We start from the raw sequence: 23,938 nt of genomic DNA, 5'->3' as shown, positions 1-23,938 counted from the left end.
GGAATGGGAGCAGAGTAGGCATCTACCTGTGTGATGTGACTCAAGGGAAGCCAGACAAGAATGGGTTAAAAATATTCCCATTGTTCCCTATCACAGTGCCTGGACTTTCAACACTGGAGGACATCATTTGGGGTCTTGAAGTCTTCCTCTATAAGAACATGATTGCCCTAAGAAAAGTCATACTTGGCTGAGACCTCAGTGAGGTTGGGGCTCTGGAGAATGAGTCATAGGAGAGATGCCTAGACAGGAGCCTGGCAGCTCTGGGAATGGGCAGAGGGGTCCAGAGAGGAAAATGGGAAGGTCTGAAGATGGGAGTAGACATTTGGCTTGACTGACCCCACCTTTGTGACTCCCAGCACAGAGTGAGGCAAATAGAAGGTACAGAATTCTCTTGATTTGAGGAAATACTTTTTGATCAGGCATAAGAGTTAGAGGCATGGGACATGGTGGCAGGTAGGCCTCAAGTGCTGAGGGCCATGAGCCTTGTGAAGGCATAAAACACAAGAAACCCTTGCCCTCAAAGAGCTTATAGTCTCCTTGTAGAGAAAAATTATCAACAGCGAACAATGGGTGAGTAAGACAAGATAGGAATGACCAGGCACAGAAAATATGTGTAATAGGAAACTCAGGAAAAGAAGAGCACAGTGTGGGAGGAGGTAGTTTCAGCTTCACGGGGGTACATGGGGCCCCAAGAACAGTACCAAATAAAGAGATAAATTGGTAAATGCCTGGCTTTTGTCAAAAGAAGACCAAGTTGGCCACAACCAATTGCTACCTCAGCACTCCCAAACAAGGAAATCCAACCTGGATTCAATCACCATGATGCAAAATAATGTTAAGATGGTCTAGAAACCATCTTATGCTCTGAAGACAGAGCATACAGAGATACTATTTAGAAAATAAGCCCAGCTTTTTAAATGAAAGGATCTAATGGTTGCTCCAACCATAATAAATAAATCCAGAATTTCAGTAATAGGTGAAAGTATCTAGATTTATATATTAAAACTGATGGCAAAGGCAAGTCTAAGCCCTTCTAATACTGAGGAAAAGAGATCTGATGACTACCATGGGCCTAAAACCTTGGCAAATTCCAAGACCTACCACTAAATTCAGCTCTGATAAAGAATGGCTTTATCCTGTGACCTTCAGTAGAAGCCAAATTCTCTTCTTCTGGGCTTTCACTGAATACTTCCTTCACAATCAGGAAAGGTTACTTCTATTTACTCTAACATATTTGGTATTTTTTTAAAGATCCCTTTATTTAATTCCCACAAAGAAAACAACCCCGAGGAAGAAAGCAAGTAAGCTTTGACCTTTATATGCTAAATGAGTTATTTTACCAATAGCTACAGGTGAATAACAACCCTTTGTACACCTTGCACAAGAGAAACCAACAGCTTACAGCCTAAGGCTTAGTTGTGAATGAGCAGTGAAAACAGAAATGTAGGTAGAAAGAGACTTGAAAAAGAGGTAAAGGGTAAAAAAGGAGGAGCCACAAGAAAGCCTTCCTTTTTTGAGTTTCTTCATTGAATTATTGCAATATATATATATTTCCTTTTTATTTCAGCTTTGTTGTTAATAAGCCTCATTTCCACAAGTTGCCTATTTTCTTCAAGGTGGCTACATATCTGAGATACAATCAACAAAGGTCTCTGGTTCCATCAGCTAATAGGTTTGTATTATCTCTGTGGAGATGTACAGATACAGTGATCACATTATACAAACCCACAATTAGACACAGGGTCTAAAAAACGATACCTGTGCTTTATTTCCAAATGCAAGCAGCCATTTGGCAAATATTGTTCCAATGCCTAAATGTTAGCATTTCTGGAACATTTGGTGTTATGAGAAGCCATCAGAAAAAAATACATATATTTTTGAGTTCCTGAAAATCTGGGTGGTGACTACTATAGTGGAGCAAAATGACGACAGCAGTATTTCTGTATTTAACATTTTATAAGAAAAGGATTCAGAATCCATAAAAAGAAATCAGTGAAAATGAATATTTAATATATTTAAAATACACAAATTTATAAGCAACATGTAAAATGTAAAAATTATAACCTAAACAGTATCGGACTATTAGTAATTATCAGTAGACAGAGGTGCCTTGGTAGCTCAGTCAGTTAAGTGTCTAACTCTTGGTTTTGGCTCAGGTCATGATCTCATGGTTTGTGAGTTCGAGCCCTGCATCAGGCTCCATGCTGACAGTGTGGAGCCTGCTTGGGATTCCCTCTCTCTCTCTCTCTCTCTCTCTCTGTCTCTCTGTCTCTCTCTGTCTCTATCTCTATCTCTCTGTCTCTCTCCTTCACTCCCTGCCTCTCCCGTGCTTGCTCTCTCTCTCTCTCTGTCTCTCTCTCAAAATAAATAAACTTAAAAAAAAAACAAAAATAAGTATCAGTAGACATAATTTAAAAACCTAAGTATTAAAACACTAAACAGTCTCAACAATGAAAAAAATTAAGTCATAAAATGTTGAAAATAAGATTGTATTATTTAAACTTTTATGAGACTTCTTAAAATGCAGAAATGTTGTCAAAATTTTGTCCAAATTGCTTCACTGCTAACAAAAAAGAAAACACTAGTTAGGAAAATGGTGATGTATTTATGAGCTATCTCCAAATATTTTTTTCTGGCTCCTTCGTCGTAAATAATTATAAGTCTCATTTGATAACTTTGATGAATATTTTTAAACTTTGAGGAGTATTTTTAAACATAATTTTGTGTACGGGGGTAGGGGTGGGGATGAAATTTATTTATTTACTTCAAGCTACAGTCTGCCTGAAAACAAGAAGCCAGCATTTCCAGTTTGTTCTCCTCTTTAGTTTGCTCATATATGCCTGGATCTGTTTCAAAAGTCTCCTGTTGTAGCGGATATATGCTAAGGTGATCCCTAATGAGTCAGGCCCTAGTATGAGCCTCTCCTCTTTTTTTTCCTTTTAATTTTTTAAGTTTATTTATTTATTTTGAGAGAGAGACAGAGAGAGCAAGCAGGGAAGGGACAGAGAGAGAGGGAGAAAGACAGAATCCCAAGCAGAATCTGCTGACAGTGCAGAACCTCACGCAGGGCCCGACGCAGGCGCCCCAACTCACAAACCATGAGATCATGACCTGAGCTGAAACCAAGAGTCAGACACTTAACTGACTGAGCCAACCAGGCCCCCCAAGCCTCTCCTCTTGAGTGCAGGCATAGCCTGTGACTTGCTCCTAGCCAACAGAATACAGCAAAGCCAATGGGAGAGTCACTCTCTTGGTAAGGTTACATTATGGGACCTTCTTAGGGACCTTCTTAGGTCCATCTTAGCCGACTGGAGTAAGACATTCTCCTACTGGTTCTGAAGTCAGCTGCCATGTTGTGACAGGGCCTGTGAGAGGCAAGCAGCCACATGACCAGGAACTGGGAGTAATACCTAGGTGATGAGAGCACCCACATGACAGCCAGCAAGAAAACAGGGTACCTCAGTCCTACAACCCTAACTGAATGCCACCAACAACCACATGAACTTGGAAGAAAAAACTCAAGCTCCAAAAAGGACCAAAGCACAGTCAACGTCTTGATTATACCTTTATGAGACTTGAAGCAGAGGACCCAGCTAGGATGTACCTAGATTCCTGATCCAAAGAAACTGGGGGATAATAATTATATGCTGTTTTAGGTCACTAAATTTGTGGTAATTTGTCATGCTGCAACGTATAACTAATGCACAAGTCATAATCCACGTTAGCTCCGAAAACAGTTATTCTTGCAAAAAAAGGTTTGTGTTACCAATTGTTATTTTCTGTCTCCATTTGAGGACAGCAGAAATATAGCAGAAGGCTTTAGATATGTGTACACCTTTAATCAATTAAAAACTTCAATGCAGAATATAATTCTCTATGTATGAGTCTCAAAATATAAATTAGTTAAATTCAACATTTTTCAAAATATTATTTTGGTACTTGGAAAATGGAAAATATACCTCCAAACCAGTTTTTTTTCAATATGCACACTTCCTTATTTTTTTAAATAAACTTTTTATTTCAGTGTTAGATTTGCAGAATTATTATGAAGATAGTATATACATTGTTCTTGTATATCCCACACCCAGGTTCCATTATTAACATCTTACCTTAGTATGGGACATTTTTCACAATTAACGAACTAACATTGATACATTATTATTTACTAAACTCTATAGTTTATTCATATAGCCTTAGTTTTTACCTAACGTCCTCTTTCCATCCCAGGATCCCACCCAAGATACCACATTACAGTTAGTTGTCTTGTCTCCTTAGGCTTCTCTTGGTTGTGACTTTCAAAATTTTTAATGACCTTGACAGTTTTGAGGAATACTGGTCAGGTATTCTGTAGGGTGTACCTCTACTGAAATTTATCCTATGTTTTTCTCATGATTAGACTGGGGTAATGTGTTCTGGGGAAGAGGACCAGAGGTAAAGCACCATTCTTATCGCATCCTACAGGGATACCCACTATCAACATGACATATCACTGTTGATGTTAATCTTGATTACCTGGCTTGAGGTAGTGTTTGCCAGGTTTCTCGATGGAACTTTATTCTTTTTTTCCCCTCCCTCTCCCACTTCACTCCTTGGAAGAAAATCACTATGTGTAACCCCCATTGGGAGTTATAGTTAACTTCACAGAAAGCAGAGTATCTACATACAGTATTTGGAATTCTTCAGCATGGGATATTTGTCTATTCTTCTCATATATTTATCCAATTATTTATATCTGAATAGATATTTATTTCATGCCTTGGACTATACTACTACTTTATTTATTTTCTTGCTCAAATTGCTTCAACTTTGGACACTGGGAGCACTTTTAGTTGGTTCCTGTATCCTTGTGATGCACTGTGTGTTATGCCATTGTGAGGTGCTTTTTGTTTTGTTTTGCTTTTCTTTTTTTTTTTTTTCTTTGAGCACTACCTTACTTTCTGGCACTATAAGATGCTCCAGGCTCATTCTGCATATTTCTTGCCCCAGTTCTAAATTAGCCATTTCTTGAAGGAGCCCTGGATCCTTTTTACTGGCAAATAGTATTAAAACCAAGATTTGGGTGATCGGTGTGTTTATTGCTACTGAAGAGTCATGGCATCTAGGCCAAACCAGTTTTTCAGTCTCTAAACATGGGACCTTAGAATGTCCCTATACACTTAATGTATTTTTTAATTTATTAAACAAACATTTTTACAGAGATTACCATATGTCAGGCGTTATTTTAAGCATTTTGCACATATTAACTCATTTCATCCTTGTAATAAGCTCATCACAACAACGAGATAGGTAATGTTACTAGTCCCATTTTATGGAGGGAAAAAGTGGGATACTGAGAGGCTTAGACATGTGGCCGAAGTCATTCAGCTAGTAAGTGGCAGAACTAGGAATTGAACCCAAGCATCTGGCTTCAGATTTGGGGGACTAACCAGTACACCACATTGCCTCACAGTGGTAAGGAACACACAGAGCAGAAAATTGATGAATTAACCCACCTACGTTCATTCTCCAACAAATATTACGTGCCCCTTAGGTGCTAAATTCTGTGCTAGACATTACTTGGCTTAATGCCATTTGAGATACTTTCTTGGGCTACAGCCCAACTTAAAATGAAGGAAGAAGCTATTGTAATATGCCCCTTGAGAGGACTCTGGCAGCTGCCTGGAATGAAGATGGAAAAATCAAACCACTCAGCTCAGTAGCTGCAAATATACTTTATTAAGCTAAAGGTAATATCCAAGGGTGATAGGCAGTGTCTTACTTATTTCATATCTATCTATTATCCTTTCCACAAATTTTAAAGAGAGGGCTTGGTTATCTTTTCCCATATATGAAACTCTCAGTCATTATGCCACTGTTTGCTGATAAAATATTTGAGTGAAACTGTCTTTTGTGAAAGTCATTAAACAAAACTGAGATTTCCATTTACAGCTGACTGAAAGACAATTTGAAGTGTCCACTTACTTTTTGACAGTCACTAGTGGGTGGTTCCTGGAGACCAAGCCAAGATAATCTAAAGGAAAACAGGCAAAATAACCACAGTGAATGAAAATATCTTCAAGGACCGCAACGTCATCCATCCCCACAGATTTTAGTGGCAGAGCTCTAGGAAGCTTCCCATGGTGTGGCTTTAGTTGTCAATAACACGTTTTAGGAATGGGAGATGGGCTGGGCAGAAAGGACTCACCTAGAAAAAGGAGGCAGAGGCTAACACAGTGGGGACTCTGGCATTGACCTCTTGCTGATATTTATGAACTCCTTGGAAGAGGATATGGATTCACGGGAAGGGATCGTCAAGAATATGGGCCTTAATTTTTCAGGTCAGAGTGAGCATTATATGAACCACCTTCTAGAAATACCAAAGTTTAGGGACATGCCAGAAAGAATTAGCAAACACAGTGCCTTAATGCAATAATAAGGAATCACAATAAAATAGATCCATAAATGGGAATAATGTATTGATTAGATTCATAGGTCAGAGGAAAGGACTAATCAAAGGGTTTAGCCTGTGAGGAGCCTAGCCAAGCAGGTTTGATTAGGAAGACTTCAAGGGAGGGCTGTGATCTATTGAATCCCATTGCCAATGGACGTGGGAGAGGGGTGCTCTCTCAGATTTTATTTCTGGCATTTGCAACCTCTCTCTGAGGAAAAAAAAGTGCATCTTAGTACCTCTGGGTGTACCAGTCTAGAAAATCTAATTAATCTAGCGAATATAGTTTCAAAACCAAACTATCAATGGGTCAAAGCCCTCTTAGGAAATATGTAGGGTAAAAAGTCCCAACACATATCACTGAATTCTTAAATATCAAGTATCACTTTTATTAGGAATAAAATACCAAAATGTGCAATTGTTTGAGTTTCTAAGTATCCCCCCACTGTTATTTTAAAAATTATAATAATTCAAGAAGAAAAACGTGTTCCAAATGACATGGTAGAAAAAAATATAACATTCTACCAATTTCTTTGTATTTGATGGTATACCAATCATCGCAAAATATATCTCCGTCAATACACCAAGGACTCATACTCCTCCAAGCATTTAACAGAGAATTAAATACACTAAAAGCAGAAGTAGAAGCTTTACCAAAGAGTTAATATAATTTGTCCCTTTTAACATACAATATTGTATGTTCATACATATCGTACGTCCCTTTGACATACAATAAAGGCTATATATCTCAGTGGTTGCTTCCCAACACTAGGTCTCTTTATACAGAAAAGTACATGTAATAACTCTAAAATCCCTGACATCCATTTCAAGTTGGTCCTTTCTTTTCCTTTAGGATCCCAATCAGGAAGTTTATGCTTTATGAGCAAATAAATACAGCTGGCCAAATTTGTTTTTTCAGAAGCCTGAGGCAAATCCTTTTTTCATGGTGTCAGTGCTTAAAATAGTTACCTTATATATTTTGGTTTGCATATAAAAATTTCAAGGTTTATGATATGAAAGTCTGAGCGCATTCAGATACAAACTGCTTTGAGGTGTTTTACATGTTGTATGAGGATATTGTTTAGTTATCAACACCACTATTTCTAACCATCCTATCTGTCAGCTATACCATCCACTCATGCTAATGATGATTACAATGGTTTCTGGTCTCAGTGTTGATATCTAGTTTTTTTGGATGCCAAAACATACCATTTTCACTGAGCAGCATATTCTGACAAGGACTTATAAATAGAATCGAATAGCCCTTTACATGTTCATTTTCATTTGATTTAATAACTCTAGTAATTTGAATATCAGAATCCAACCCTAACCTTCCTCAGGAAGTGGAAAAGGCTTAATATTTATTCATCTGGAAAAAAAAATGTGCCATGCTCCAAAACACAATTAAACTAGGAACAGATGATATTCATCCTCTCAGGGGCATTTAGGATAAGCTAAATATATTCACGACACAGCTGACCATGTATAAATACAGCTACCACTGCAACTAGAGAGTTGTGTCAATGGCAGAACATTCATGGTTTAAAGGGAAAAGCCACGAACCCTGCTATGGTGGAGACCACCTCTAATCATGCCATCAGTGCTGCTCTATTTTACACAAATGTTGAATAAAAATATTTTAAACCTTCTATTGTCTTGTTTCCTGCCTTTTAAAAAATATTTATTTTTGAGAGAGAGAGAGAAACAGACAAAGCATGAGTGGGGAAGGGGCAGAGAGAGGGAGACACAGAATCGTTAACAGGCTCCTGGCTCCGAGCTGTCAGCACAGAGCCCAACGTGGGGCTCGAACCCATGAACCACGAGATCATGACCTGAGCCAAAGTTGAATGCTCAACTGACTGAGCCACCCAGGTGCCCCTCTTGTTTCCTGCTTTTAGACTGGGTATTTAAATGAGGATTAATCTAGTTCTCTCCACATCAGCAAATATGGAAATCAAGTATGGAGGGAATAGATTTAATAGGATACTAATTTCCATTAAAGGATCATTGCTATTGCCCTTGTTCCTCATAGCCCAACCTCACTTATGCTGGGTGCTCTCCTAAGCTTCTTTCAGATGCTATGATTCATTCTGATGCCATGATTCTGTGACTCGAGTTGTGAGAAATAGGTATTTTTTTTCATTTCTTGCTCAAAGCTGGTCTTAAATTCAGAAAGCATGATATGACAAAAATAAAATCAGTAACAATAAAAAGAAACAAAACTGATTCCAGGGAAGAGAGATTGGATAAATGGGGTTAAGCAAATGCCTTTCCTAGTCAATTGGTCAGTCAGCAACATTTACAGAGAGCCTACAAGGGCAGAGCCTAGATGGAATCATCCCCTCTGTTCAGGCCGCCTGCAATGCCCTGTGTGGGAAAATGGCTGGCTGGTTCACCAGCAGAAAGATACAATCAGGCAATAGCCATACTCCAAGGGGTGTGTTTATCCATTCCTTCAACATTTATAGAGCATCCACCATGAGGCAGGGAAATGAACAACATGACTTCACCTTTAAGATGCTCACTCCTAGAGGGGAAAAGCCAGCTAGTCACCTATGACAGACAAGTAAACAAATAAAATCATCAAAATGTGAACATTTGGATGACAGACTCACAGGAACTTGAAGAGCTGATGTGAACAATACCTGCACATACACCTTACTCTTTCCTTTCCCTTCTGATGGTTTTTCTCTCTAGCACTTGGTCATTCGCACCATCCTCGCTTGATGTCATATATTTGTTTATTTTTGCCTGTCTGTCTCCTCCCACTGGAGGGTAAGTCCTTGAAGGCATGGGATTTCTTTGGTTCACTGAGGTAAACAACTAGTAGGTGCTCAACAAATATTTATAAATGACTGTATGAGTGAATAATCATTATAGAAGTCATGCAAAATCAGGAATGATTACCTGTAAAGATGGGAGAAATGATGTTGGGTTATTACAAAAGGCAATTACATTTTGACAAAGAAGTCAAAAGTCAAGAGATATTTGCTTCGCAGGTCCTTAGGGACAACTAGCAAGAAGTCCATGGAGTACAGGTAGTCTTGTCTCTCCAGTGTTCTGACCTTGTAGAACTGTCCCCTAGCTCCCTGTGGCTTTAATGGGGCAGCCAAGCCCAGACATCTACTCCTCTGACCACAGAGGAGGGCCCGAGCCAAGCTAGGCCAGCTGGTTCTCCCTCCTGGGCATTTAAACCGACAGCAGACAAGACTAAGAAGGAATGGAAGCTGTGCTCTCTGGAGCAGCAGCATCTCAGAAGGATGGTTTATGTATTCTTGCTTCTGAGACCCCCAGTTGCCCTGGTTCCCATCTTCCCCAAAGCCTGTTTGGCCAGCTCTTCCCTCGGCTCTTTAAGCTATTAATATCCTTCCAATAAACTTTTTATTTTTTCCTGGCTCTGGGAGTCTCAGTTTATTCCTGATGATTACATTCAAAGCTCTCTGTGACCACAGGGGCTGATTAAAGGACGAATGTGGTTTGAAAAGTCTCAGAGTAAAGAATTTTTATTGAGCACTAACCATGTGCTGGTACTGAGCTAAGCTCTTCATAGGAGTCATCCGATTTAATCTTTGAAACCATCTCCATGAGTGCCTATTCCTATTTTAAAACCCTTAAGGACAAGCCTTAAGGACATCAAGGCTTAAAGAAGTTAAATAACACACCCAAGCTCCCACTCTACCAAGTGGCTGAGCCAGCATTTGACTCCAAAGACCTCGGCTTTAATACCTCCCACTGTCCTCCTGTGAGCCACAATTTTGAGTGTGGGATAAATCATTAAAAATGCCACAGGTGTCATCGCCAGGTTAGGTGGGTTAGGGTTAGGGATTCGGTGGAGACAGAGATCCTTGGGGAATGGATAGAGTTAAGGGTAGTGGTGCTAGTTTCCACGTTCATAATCCAGGATTCCCACATTCCGAACTGTGTTATGGTTTATTTTTTCCCCCTATACCATGTAAAGAAATAAGGGGAGTTTCCCCGTGAGAATTGCTAAAACAAGTGCCTGGAACAGATGGTTCCAAAGTCTGAAAAATACTTTAGCATAACTACATATTTTTATTAACTAACCACCAGATATATGTATACATGGAAGTGACTGTAAAACACATAAATATATCTTATTAAACTTAAACAGAATGTATCCCCAATTCAGCTTCCTCTTAGACTGATCCTAAAGTCACCTCTGGCTACACCAGTGTTTTCACACATGAGGGTAAATGCAGTCGTGATGCGGAGACCATGACTCTTAACCATTTATAGTCAAAATCTCCTTCTCCTGAAAATCTTGCAAGAACGTTTGACCATGTGGGCCAAATGGTAGGGTTCCAAGCTGCTGAGCTCACAGTGCATCTGGCCCTGTGCGTTCCCATCCTTCAAGTCTGCCCTTTCTCCATGATCAGAGGGTCCTCCTCCTCCTACATCATGCTAAATAGGAAGCAGAAGAGGGTCCATGCATCTGGTTTAGGAAGTCAGGAGAAGCCAAGTCCCCTGATCCAGATTCATCAAAGTGTGCCACCTCCCTCAGGGAACACTGTGCAGGAAAGCTGTGCAGCAGGATGAATTAGCACCATTCAGCCCACTGAGTTTTATGAAGTCTTGGCTCTACACTATCTCCCTGAGACAGAACTCAAAACAGTTGTCTCCAAACCATCTCTCACTGGTACCGGTGTGTGAGTATGTGGGGGTATGAGTGAAGGTGCCCCTCTGTAGCCAGGATATCAGTTGCCTTCGGTCGTTACTTTGAATCTTTCTACTCCAGGGAAGTGGTGATATTGCTGCTCTGGTATTTGTTTCTGTTGCAGATCTTTTGCGCCTCCTTTTTGGGGGATTTTGCCAGTGATTTTGCCTTCTGAACTAGAAACTCCTTAACAGTGTCATAATCAGAAGGCTGTGGCCCCAGCACCAGTGTTTCTGACAAAGCTGAGCTTGAGGCCAGCCTGGACTGTTCCACCAAATTACTTTGTGGGCTGCAAGGTCAGCCAGTCTATGGCAGAGTAAGTATGAATTACCTGTATTCCAAGGACCAGTAAACAAGCAAAATCCATCCCAAGGTAAAAATTACTGCCCAGTGATGATTTAGACTTTAAATAAGAACCCGGCTGTTGACCTGTAACAGTTCACTTATCCTTTGGGTGAAACACCAACACACCTCCAATGGATGAGGGTCAGGCCTTTGTCTTCAAGGCTAGTCAGGTCATGTTGGCAGCCCTGAAGCAACCCTGAGTGGAGAGAGCGCATCTCAAGTCAGACGCTCTATCAGAGGAATACCAAGGAACTGAAGTGGGAAGCAAAAGAGATCTGGACTCAGGACTCTAGTGAAACATGTGCAAGACTTTGTGTCCTGAGCTGTGAAATAGTCACTGACATTATTTAGCAAGAACTATGAACATGCGTGGCTTTTCTTGTAGCAGATGCCTCAGGTGACAATCAATATAACCTTTCTTTTCCCTTCCTTCCTTCCTTCCTCCCTCCCTCCCTCTCTCCCTCCCTTCCCTTCCCTTCCCTTCCCTTCCTTCCGTCCTTCCTTCCTCCCTTTCTTCTTTCTTTCCTCTTTTCTTTCTTTTTTAAAAAATGTTTATTTATGGGGTGCCTGGGTGGCTCAGCTGGTTAAGCATCTGCCTTCGGCTCAGATCATGATCTCGCGGTTCGTGAGTTTGAGCCCAGCGTTGGGCTCTGTGCTGACAGCTCAGAGCCTGGAGCCTGCTTCAGATTCTGTGTCTCCTTCTCTCTCTGTTCCTCCCACACTCACACTCTGTCTCACTGCCTCTCTCTCAAAAATAAATACAGAATAAAAAAATACACTTATTTTTGAGAGAGAGGGAGAGTGCAAGTGTGGGGGTGGGCAGAGAGAGGGAGACAGAGGATCTGAAGTGGGCTCTGCACTAACAGCAGAGGGCCCGATGTGGGGCTTGAACTCACAAACCGCGAGATCATGACCTGAGCTGAAGTCGGACGCTTAACTGACTGAGCCACCTAAGTGCCCCTTCTCTTTTCTTTCTTTACCCCTCTCCCTCTGTTCTTCTCCCTCCCCTTCTTCTTCCTCTCGTCTCTTCCATTTTCCTTTTAGCACAAATACTCTCATTTACGGGTATAGACATATCCTAGTCACCATGCAAAGCACTTTGCATATATTACCCCTTTTACTTGACATAACAATCTTCAAAAGGAGAAACTGTTCTTATTTTGCTATGAGGAACGGAGGCTTGGGGAAGTGACAGCTATATTAATGGAGTGTGACCCCATAACTGCCTCACTCACAGCCCAGACCTGCTCCATTAGGAAACTTGACATCTTTCTCTTGTTAAACAGATAGCCATCACAGGGTCCTCACTGCATACTACCTAGCGTTTGAGAAGAGATTTTTCTGTAGCTCCTGTCTTTGGCACCCTGCTCACATCCTGCCTGCCTTCTGCTTTCAGTTATGGCTGGAAGGCAGATGGAGGGGAGTGCAGACTCCTCTGGGGCTGGCAGTGCCCCCTTAGTCATGCCCCTGGGTGTCTTCTGACTTTCTGCCTCCAGGCCTTCTCCAATGCTACAGAGACCTACAGTCTACAGGTGCAGCCAGGGAGCACGGAGGAGAAAAGCCCAGGGATGGTTCTTGGCCATCTTGATTCTTGGCCAGTGGAAGTTTGGTGCTGATGGCTAAATATGTGGCTGCCTTCTAGACACAACTCTAGAACAGGAGACATTCTAAAGTAATCACATCCGTATTTGCCTACTCAAATCCAGATCCCAAAATTTGCTTCTCAGGAGAAACTAAACTTAGACATCTTCCAATGACTTTTAATTCCATTTGCCTTGTTAGCAGACCATCTACTTCGATGTATGTGCATTCTCTGTAGTCATCGAGTGTCTCAAATGAAGGACTTTCTACCTTTTTTTTTTCACCATTAACCCGTTATTTCCTTTAACCACAGCTCCCTCTAAAGAAAAGGATGCAACAGGAAAAAGCATGCTATAAACATCTCTCTCTTCTTTGCTCAGAGTCCTGAAGCCCAGCTTCAAAGCCTCTGGCTTTGTGAGAGTGAGGACCAGACACCTGAGCACGCTGTTTTAAAACAAAACTTAAATGATGATAGTGTAGCCAGTTAATTAATTGGAAAATATTATTTTGCCATCAGATATTTAGGCATAAATCATAGGCAGTTCATATAAGTGACTCTAAGGTTTATTACTCTCATGCAAAAAATTATGTAGAATTTTTCCTTTTGACATTAGTTTTTAATTATCTAGAAGCAGCACCGATAGCAACTGTTTTTCTTCTAGGACATCCCTCTCTCTCTCTACACACACACACACACACACACACACACACACACACACACTTTGACCCTCACACCTGCTAAAAATCAAGGATTCTGCATCTCCTTCCATTGCAGAAACACTCTTGCTTCTATCTCTACCCTGACTCAGGACCACATGGTAGGCTGAATAATGCCCTTCAAATACGTCCATGCCTTAATCCCCAGAACCTGGAAACGCTACCTTATACAGAAAATGGGACAGCACCCATGTGATTAAATTAAGGCTCTTCAGATGGGGAGGCTATCCTGGATTATTCACATGGACCCAATGTAGTCACAAGGGTCCTTATAAGAGGGAGGCAGGAGCATCAGAGTTAAAGCAGAAGGCAGTGGAAGCAGAGATGCAGCCAGGAGCCAATTTTCAGCTAGGAGCCTCTAGAAGCTGAAAATGGCAAGGAAATAGATTCTCCCTTCAGAGCCTTCAGAAGGAACTATCCTGGTTCCACTTTGATTTTAATCCTTTAAAACTAACTTCAGACTTGAGACCCCCCAGAAGTGTACGAGAATAACTTTGTGTTTTGTAAGTCTCTACGTTTGTGGCATTTTGTTACAGCAGCCACAGAAAACTGGTAAAACCCCCTCTCACCCTGCCACTGCTTTTCTATGCTGACCTCACTAGCACCCACCTTTGCTCCCCTCCCCCAGCCTACACACTATATCCAAATGAGGGGCTTGAAAGTAGTTCCTGTCTCCTCATCAATGAATAACTTGGCCTGGGTGTTGGAGACACCTCAAGGCACCAGAAACTCCATAGCATGAGGATAAGAAATGCTTGCATGCAAGGGGCAGGAGGTACAGAAACACTCTGGGACAGCACAAGGGCTGCTGAAAGGATTTAGGAGTCATCATATAGGTAGGTGATGGTTAAAGTCAAACCATAGCTAGAGCATGTAAATATATGATAGTGACCTTGACTGAATTAGGAAATGGATCAAAGGGATTTAGTTTGCAAATGAAAGGCCTATGAGAGATACCATAGAAAGTTAACAAGAGAAAAAGTGATCTAGAATATAATTTTTAAAAATCTATCTTGAGTTGAAGTACAACCTCAGCTGGATGATGAAGAGGGTTGCATCTCACTCAGAGAGAAGCTTCAAAGAAGCTCTTGAGTTCTATATCAGGCACAGGCGTACAAAAATACGGTTCCTGCCCTTAAGGAAATCACAGATAATTTCTTTATAATGTAATGTGTGCTGTGATAATGGTGTCAACAAGCGTACTCCAGGGGCACAGTAGAGGGGACGGTTTGTCCAAAGGATGGACTGAAGAAAAATTTCCTGGAGGAAGTAGTAGCTCATTTGAAGGATGAGTAAGAGGGAGAGAAAGCAGGAGAGCATTCATGGTAGAGGAAATAGCACAAAGTCCTGGGGAGGGGGTAGTGACATGAATAAGAGTAGGTGAATTCCCGCAGGATGAAAGATTATGCACAGTGAGAGGAACAGAGGAGGAAGGATGAAGCCTGGAGAGGAGTAAGGGTTAAAGAGACGGCAAAGGAAAAGAAGCCCACAGATTAGTCCAAAAAAGAGCAAGAGGGCTGCAGGAGGGAAAAATCTAGAGAAAATGGCGTCATGGAGCTAAAGAGGGTAGAGAGCTTTGGAAAGGAGGGAGTCGAGGGAGAGGAGTACTAAAAGGAACAAGAGAGAACCAGGAATGAATTTTTCTCAGAGCGGGGTCATGGGATGATGAGAGTAAAAACCAGATTGCAAAGGGCTTAGAAGAAGACAGGAGTAATGAACTGGAGGCAGCATCCTGGGACTGCACTTTCAAGTATCTTGGTTGAGAAGGGAATGAGAACCATGCCTATTTGTCAGGTTTTTAAACTTTGGAGACAAAAATAGGCTTTACAAGCTGCCTCTAAAGAGAAGAGATAAGGTTTAAATACACAATAAGAAGATAAGAATCAACTTGGGCCTTTCTCCTCAAACTTAGACAAAGCTAAAGTAAGTGGAAGTATCACCACAAGAACAGAGGGGCGAGCTGACTGGGAAAAAGGAAAACATTTTTAAAGTAAGATTGGGGCACCTGGGTGTCTCGGTCAGTTAAGCGTCCGACTTCAGCTCAGGTCATGATCTCGCAGTTTGTGAGTTCGAGCCCCGCGTCAGGCTCTGTGCTGACAGCTCAGAGCCTTTAGCCTGCTTCAGATTCTGTGTCTCCCTCTCTCTCTGCCCCTCCCCCATGCTCGCTTGCTCTCTCTCTCTCTCAAAAATAAACGTTAAAAAAATTTAAAAGTAACAGACTATATACATAAAAAAAAAACAAACTTGTCGAAGTCTCAAAGATTTCTAAAAGAATAAAGATGATCTGGAAGCAAATGAATTAGAGAAATGGGGAGAGGGGAGAAGTTAAAGATGCTTAGACCAAAGAAGTGGACCCACATCAAAGAAGCAAAATTAATAATAATTAGAAAAAATCTTACGAAAACTACAAGATAGAAAAAAAGTGAAATAGGTGAAGAATTTCAGACAACTAAGGTATAATGATAAAGTAGGAGACAGAGGACGATTGCAAAACCCAATTTCCACAGTCACCCCCGAATTTAACAAACGCTCCTTGAGCACCGACACAGGGGGACAGGACTATATTTACTTAACAGCAATAAACACAAAAATAAAAAATTTTGCTTAAGAATGACATTAACGTGTTCTTTTCATGAAGCCAAGGGGTCAGATAAGATTTTGATGGATCTAGCATAAAACTGAAGAGTTGAGAGTTTACAACAGAATTCAAGTAATTAAAATGACAGAGGGGAAAATGTTTTTAATAAATAAAATGATAGAGGAAATTTAAGAACAAGAAGAAAGGAATGATTGGCTGTGTCAAACACTGTTACAAAGTCCGGTAGGATTAGTATTGAGAACTGATCATCAAGAGGTCACTGAAGGTTTTGGGAGCTTTCAGGTTACACGTATTTGGATAATATTGTGAAAAAAAGATCAAAATTGCAACATCAGGATGAGCACACAAACACACAATCCAACTCAGCCCTGCCATTTCTAATCGTTTCTTAGCAAAGGAATAATTGTAAAAATTTGCAAGCGCCAATAGAAACATGTAGTAAGTAATTGCATCCTGAAAACGTCTTAATAATGACAATGAGCTGTAGTGTATCCTTAAGCCTGAGGCTGAGGTCAGACTTTCAACCTGTGCGGAGCACAGGCACATGACCCTACAGATCCCCGGTAATTACCTGGTGATCACCCCACCATCCCAAGTCTGTCTGGCCTTGCCAAAGGGTGAGGTCATTCCTGTATTCACTTCTGGATGTCAAATAATTAACTCCTGTCTTGTCCTTATTCATTGAAAGGATAGAGTAAAAATGTGCATGAGAAGTCATTTTTCAACATCTTGTTAAACCTGCATCTATCAGTGCTTAGATCTGACCGAGACTTGCACACATTCACTATTAGAGAAGGCAAGCTTTATCTCTTTCACTGATGCCAGAAGAAAAAGTCTTCTGTTAATGAGTGCCAGGTCACTGACTGACTGTCAATAAATATTCGATGAATTAATGAAGGGTTAGGAAATGGGAGTACAGCAATAATTAGCATAAGTATAGTGTAAAGTAAATGCAATGTAAATTAGCATTAGTGAATGAAGGTCTTTCCCACAGTTTCAGGATGGATGGACAGCACTTTACCTTGACTCAATGTTCCATTTCTGCAATGTCAGAGAAACTCATGGATTCAGATTAATTGAAAGGAAAACACATCTTAATTGAGATGTCTGAAATACAGACTAGTTTTAATGAGGCACGCCTTTGTAAGACAGAAACTAATTGCACACGAATCAGTGGCAAGCAACACTAAATAGATTGTCTCCCCAACCCTTTCAATGACTTAGATAATAGGTGTTTTTAATTCTTTCTCTTTATTGCAATTTTTAAAAGCTGTAAGTAGCTTAGATTTTCTCCCTATCTCCATTCCAGTTGACAGAAAAATTTGCTCAGCAAATCCCTTCTTAGTAAAAAAATAATAATAATAATAATAAACTTTTGCTCAACCCTGTCTAAACAGCTACAAACTCGGATTTTATTAATGTGGTTTGGTAATAATTAAGTGGAGTCTACTTGTCACCGTATAGCATAACGGTCGCATTACATTAACAAGCCCAGCAGAGAGAAACCACACTGTGGAATAGCTACCATTTGGGAAGTATTTTCCATCTGAAAATGTCATTTGATCTTCATGACAATACCATGAGGCAGCTACCATTATCCCCATTTTACTGATGCTGAAACTGAGATTCAGAGAAGTGACATAACGGCCTTAAGATCGGACAGGCAGTAAGTGACAGGAGCCAACATGATCCTAGGGCAGTCTTACTTTAAAGACTTACTTTATCGTAAGTCTTACTTTACTTTTAATGAGTGTTTTCCTCATCATAGTGTTAAAAAAAAAAAAAAAAAAAGACCCAACTCTCTCGAAGTCAACTCAGTGCAGAAATGGAGCTTTTAGGAAAGTGGTAGTCAGCATGTACTTAATGCTATTTTTTAATCCCTTGATATTCTTTTCAAGTTTGAGGCTGTGCTCTTTGAACACTTATCGACATCTTGAGCCCAGGAAATTCTGCTGCATTTGCAATTTTGAGAGGAGGAACAGTACCTAGATAAATGGTCTGGAGTTGGCATGGTTGAAGTGAATCTCAATTACTTTTAGAAAATTAATTATTAAGGCAGAGACACAGAGAAAATCAGTTGCTTTGGGCAGCAATAGGAAGGAATTGGGTTAGAGATGAAGGAGACCTTCCTGACCATAAGACAAGATATGAACCGAGAACATTTAGCGACACCCTTGTGTGAAGATATATATGACAAATGGTGATCCATCATCGGTCACAGGAAATGTATATGGAAGCAAAAGGATAGTCAATTTTATTTTACTTTTCGAAGTCTGTTTGTTTGTTTGTTTGTTTATGAGGTGGGGGGAAGGGAGAGACAGGAGAGACGGAGAGAATCCCAAGTAGGGCTCCATGCTGTCAGGGCAGAGCCCGACGCCAGGCTCGATCATACAAACCATGAGATCATGACCTGAGCCCAAATCAAGAGTCAGATGCTTAATGGACTGAGCCACCCAGGTGTCCCAGGATGGTCAATTTTAAATGACTCCAACATGTGCCCCTCAAATGTTGACACTACTGGTGAAAATACAAATTGTTCTGTGCTGTTTTGTGTGATGGTCAGTCAGTATGGCCATAAAGAGCAGACACAGGAGATGTTCAGGAAAACAAAAGTTTGTTATGCTCACAGGTCCTGGCCATACGGGGCCACGTGGGGAAGCCTCAGGGTGTTCAGGAGGCACAAAGCAGGAGTGAGGGGGAAATCTAGGCCAGAGTCTTTATTGGGGTTTCCATGGGAAAGGCAAAGCAGGGCAGAGTCAACAGTTTAGGACTGGCTCGTGTGAATAATTCCAGTGGGCCTTAGCCTATAGCAGTGGTCTCTCATTGCCTGGTACTGGGCCCTGGGGTTATTGAGGGCAGGAGAGATGTTGGTTTGGTGTGAATGAGCCAGATGGAGGAGATGTGTCTCTGGATAGGTGAGTTTTCTCATCAAAGGCATGTTCCCCTAGAGTCCTTTGCTATCTCTAAGAACTGGCTAGCCCAGGGAGGGACAGTCTCTCCCTAGCCAGAAAGGTTTTTTTTTTTTTTTAAGGTTTCAAAATATCATAACATAGAGGAAATTAAAAATACAAGCCACACGCAAATGTACTAAAAACTGGCATCAAATAGTAGAATCTGGATAGAACCCCAGCATCTGTTTAATCTGCCGTATGACAGCCTTTCTCCCACAGAGCCTAAGCAAACAGCAGTAGGCACAGCTGGGTTGGGGAAACTCAAAGGGCGAGCACAGTACAATGAGCACAGCTGGTAGACCAGCAGACAATCCAAACCCAGAATGAGACAAGCCCTAGGTTTGGACAAAAGATATTATAAAGCATCACAACATACTGGCTAAACTGCACAGAAGCTAATTGGTCAGCTGCTGAATGCAACACACACAAGCCTGAATTTTCTGTAAGTTAAAGGCACATCCCCCAGAACAGCTAAATCTGCCACTGCCACAGAGAGCATATTTGGATGTATCCAGAGGCTTCTGAATAGAACCCACCAAAAGCTATAAATACTCTAAGATAAAATTAAGGATGTTTACAAATGATTTTTTTAAGTGTATTTATTTATTTTAAGGGAGAGAGAGAGCACAAACAGGAGAGGGGCAGAGAGAAGGAGAGACAGAAACCCAAGCAAGCTTTGGGCCATCAGCACAGAGTCTGATAAGGGGCTCAAACTCACAAACTGTGAGATCGTGACCTGAGCCCAAGATCAAGAGTGGGACATTTAACCAACTGAGCCACCCAGGCGCCCCTACAAATGCTTTTTAAGAAGAGATGAAGAACCAACTTTTCACCAACAAACAAAGCCAACATATTTAAGATTCTAATCTAGTCTGAAATAATAAATATAATGGGAGAAATTCTACTGGAGAAATCCCCCTCCCACACGCAGTGTAGGTTATAATACATCTTAAACCTCAAAAGTAACCTCAAAAGTAGTCTATGCTTCTCTTTTGTCAGAAATGTAACATTCATTCATTTACTATCTATATGAACTCATGTTTACGATTATTCCGATGTATAACATACACTTATGACCCAGACTGCAAAAATAGCGTCTGTGCACCCTTCCAACTAATATGACAACCAAGAACTCACATGGGGCATTTCGCAGTGCACTTGTCATGTGTGTGCACCTGCAAAGATGTTTACCAGCAAGTTGGAACGACAGGTTGACACGGAGTATTGACTGAAAGCATCATTTCAGCCAAACTACAGCAATTTCTGAAGTAAATCATTGTTTGATGTTAATTCTTTCACAGTCATTAACATATCACAAGCACAGGCCAAACCATTTCATGTCAGACAGAGCTATATTTCTTTTTACATCAGGAAAACCAAAAACTCTACCACACTTTGTGGTGGTAGAGTTCCAACTTGAGTCAAGGGTATGAAAACTACAGTTGAAACCAAGAAAAAGGCTTCACATAAAGGGGAGCAAAAAGGAGAGGCCCCAAGTCTCACTCAACACCATTCATTTCAAACACTGCGTATAGCTTACCTAAAGAATAGGGAGAGACCGACTCTCAGCACCAGGATTCATGTTCAGACCACATACTTGGTAAACCATATGTGCTAATGAGCAGAGACAGATGCACCCCAAACCAAAGTCAACCCATCTGCTGCTGGCCTCTTGCTAATCAAAGAATTTCCACTGACAAGGTACCAGTGTCAATCTCGACTAGCTTAGCAACAAAAACCTTACCAAGGTATACCAATTTTTCACATCAAGCAATTTCAAACATTTACTTATTAGTTAGCCCTTGCCTGTAAGGACCACATAGTCCAATATGGAAGACAGAATCCAAACAGCGATAGTGTGAAAAATGCTATTAGAGGTATGACGTCTATACCGTAGGAACACAGGAGGTGGACAGCCTTTCCCTGACATGTTGGAAACTACTAAGAAAAGTGCAACATAACAACCACCACCATCATTTACTGAGAACTGACGTTGGGTCAGGCATGATTCCAGTGCTTTACATCTTTTACTTAATCCTTACAATTCAATGAAAGAGAAAATAATACAGTACAACATTCATTAAACATTACCATGTGTCAGGCATTGCTCTAAAGGCTTTTTCTTTAATGAACTCATTTAATCCTCACAGCAAGTCTGTGCGGATCTTATGACCTCCATTTTCCAGATGGAGAGACTGAGGCACTGAGTGGTTCACTAATTTTCTCAAGGTCATCTAAATAGGAGGTGGTTGAGCCAGCATTTGAAACCGGGCAATCTGGCTCTGCTGCCTACATGCTTCACCACTAATATATGCAGCCTCCACCCAATTACCATCCCATAGTTACAGATAAAGACTCTATGGCCCAACTAATGAGTGGCTGACTGGATAGAAAGTGTAAGTGGTCTGACTACAGAGCCTCCCCTCCTAAGCTCTATCTCATGGAACCATGCATGTGAGCTGAGACTGAAGGATGCAAATTTCACAAGATGGAGAGAAAGAGAAAGGGTGTTCTCAGGAGGGAAAAGGATATGCAGAGAACCATCCATCGTGGAGAGTTCCAACACTGGGAAGTGGTCCGGGATGGCTCAGTAACTCCTCTGGTGTTGCCCCACTGATCTGTTCTTGAAGAGGTGACTCAGAAGAGACTCCCCACCAGGGAGAAATGGGCATTGGGACAGAAGAAAATCCCTGCCACCGATCAATCAAGGTGGCCACCCTGAAACCTTACGAACACACATTTGCTGTGATTTTTTGTAAATTCAACTTTCAACATAATCCAAAATGCCAGGAAACACTCATTTCCTATTCGCAGGAGGTTTTGCAGAGCTGATTAGGAACAAAGAGCATCATGCCCTGTTCCTTTTATCAGGAACCTCATTGACAGAGTCATTTACTTTTTATGAGGACAAATGAATATGGGTAGTCTGATTAGAAGCAGAACAACATGAGCTCATAAACCAGACTCTGAACACAACATCTGGGACACAACAGCTGTTGGGAGAGGAAGTTGAAAATGCATCACACGAGAAGAGACACCAATGCCAGGCACATTTGGTGTATCCGATTGACAGATGCAATTGGTTTTGTGTTAGTAGACTCTAATGGTGAGCATTAGCTAGTCCCTCTCAACAACCTAACATTGATATTATTATTCTTTATATGGAAGGATGGTCACCTTGGGGTGGAAGTGGAGTGACAATGTATTGGGCATGCAAGGTGGCTCCCAGTCAAGCCATTTCTTCTCACAAGTCTATTACCCACAACCTTTTTTGAGAGATCCTTCACCATAGACCAGCCTGCTTTGTAACTAATCGAAGCAGAGACAAATGTGTAACCCAAAGGCAGGTTTTACAGGCTGTCCTATGAGTACTCTATCCAATACTAGAGAGTGACACCATCAGATTTTCTTTTGAAGAGTTTAAAAGCTAGACATATAGAAAAGAGTAGACCATAGAGAGGCAAAAAAGGCAGAAAGACAGATGAGTAAATTAATGTCAAGAAACAGCAGGCACCATGATTGATGTGGGTCGTGGGGGAGCAGAATGACGTTGGCGACAAGCAGCCTCTCTCTGTTTAAAGAAAAAATCACTTACTGACAATAATGGTACATACCAGCTTTCCTCCTGCCCCCACCCAGATCCATGTCCTTCCCTTCTATGCCCCAGGAGGCTGATCTCTACAGATTACATCACCTGAGATCCCTTGCTTTCTGGTTTCCTGTTGAGCTGTGCCAACTGGAGACACAGCAGGAGATCAAAGGGTGGGAGGAGAGAGTTTGGGGCATTTCTTCCCTTTTTCCTCCCCGCCTTGCATCACGCCTTGACAGTGATCTGTCTTTCGACAGCTACGCCCCGTCAATGGTCCTTTCCATTCCTCCAGTGCTTGCCAGCTCCAGCTTTTACCTTCAGACTCAAGAGTGAGTCTCACTATTGTCGACCCTGGCTGCTTCAGCATCCGCTTTGGCTCACCTGCTCCTGTCCACCCACCTATAAACAATCCCTTCATTAAATTATCTTTCAAATGCCAGCCTGGGAGACTTTCTTTCCAGTGGGGCTGATTTGTGGAAGAACACAAAATAGAGGGCAATGAGACAAGAGTAAGTGGAATGAGGTCTGCTAAGAGGCTCTTTACTCTTCCCTGCACCTCTGTTAAATAAATCCTTTCACCTGTGATAACCTGTGCTGGACTCTGGAGAACCTTGGTCATCTATGGGGGAGTTATGGAGTCACCTACAAGCCTTTTCTCATTATGACATTCACTCAGCCAGTGATTTCTTACACAAGCATTTATTGGGCCTTTACTATGTGCCAGGCACCATACTAGGCTCTGGGGATCAAGTGGCAAACAAAATAGGCACAGTCTTTGCCCTCAAGTATCTTACAATGGTCAGGGAAGTAGGTAAGGCAGGGGTTTAAGTAGTGAATGGAGCAGACAGTGAACAAATAATCATGTAAATAGGCTTATTATTACAAACAGTGACAAGTGACTCAAAAGAAAATTGGAATCTAAGAGAATCATAGAAAATCTCACTTAGAACATCAACTCTGTTTAATGCCTAGAGCTGCTATTGGCCAAACTACCCATCTCATGGATGAAGAGACTGATAAAAAGTGAATATGGAGAAGACTGTGAGATAAACAC

The 23,938-nt window shown here is 41.2% G+C and overlaps 1 protein-coding gene across 4 annotated transcripts in view; it reads right to left on the bottom strand.

Moving 5' to 3' along the window:
• NCALD (neurocalcin delta) overlaps positions 1–23,938 on the bottom strand; it is a 393,861-nt gene that overhangs the window by 178,264 nt on the left and 191,659 nt on the right. For 3 of the 4 annotated variants that reach the window (XM_053208637.1, XM_053208638.1, XM_015078032.3), the window contains exon 3: positions 5,962–6,010. The exons of the other annotated variant lie outside the window; for it this stretch is intronic. The gene's annotated coding sequence lies outside the window, so the exon portion shown is untranslated. The remainder of the gene's footprint in view (positions 1–5,961; positions 6,011–23,938) is intronic. 4 annotated transcript variants of the gene reach the window in all.

This window comes from Acinonyx jubatus, chromosome F2 (assembly GCF_027475565.1).
Source record: "Acinonyx jubatus isolate Ajub_Pintada_27869175 chromosome F2, VMU_Ajub_asm_v1.0, whole genome shotgun sequence".
NCBI lineage: Eukaryota > Metazoa > Chordata > Mammalia > Carnivora > Felidae > Acinonyx > Acinonyx jubatus.
Note: the sequence above shows the minus strand (reverse complement) of the source record. Positions and strands in the feature narration are given on the sequence as shown.